The following is a 496-nucleotide window of genomic DNA, read 5'->3' as shown; positions in this document are numbered from 1 at the left end:
GGCCGGCAACTACCCCTTTATAGTTCAAAGATATACTATCTTTAACTAATAGGTGGCAGCCCCCTGATTTGCGACTCTGTGCCGGCCGGCAATCATTGCCAGCCGACGGCTGAAAACACTAATAACCGGCTGCCGGCTGCTAATCGTAGTGGCCAACAGATTCAGGCTGTATTTCCACTGCCGGCCGGCAAAGGTAATAAAACTCATGCCTGCCGACAGTAGCCAAGAACCAGAGAGCCTCCACCTACCCGGCTGTCGGCTATTAAGCCGGCAGCTGGGTTAGGGGTGCAACACAATAGTCAGAGAAACAGTATGGATGTAAGGTTATAAGGCGGCATTGCTGTACGACCTTCCATCCAGAAAGAGTGAACTTATGGAAGGGGATAATGTAGCATTCAGGCTTCCAAAGAATCCATAGCCTGCCAGGATCTACCGGCAGACATGGAAGGGAGACTAAGGGAGGTCTGGGGTTCACTTTGCAAAGAAAAAAGGGGTC

This window comes from Palaemon carinicauda, chromosome 29 (genome assembly GCF_036898095.1).
Source record: "Palaemon carinicauda isolate YSFRI2023 chromosome 29, ASM3689809v2, whole genome shotgun sequence".
NCBI classification, from domain to species: Eukaryota; Metazoa; Arthropoda; class Malacostraca; order Decapoda; family Palaemonidae; genus Palaemon; species Palaemon carinicauda.
This window is presented reverse-complemented; position numbering follows the sequence as displayed.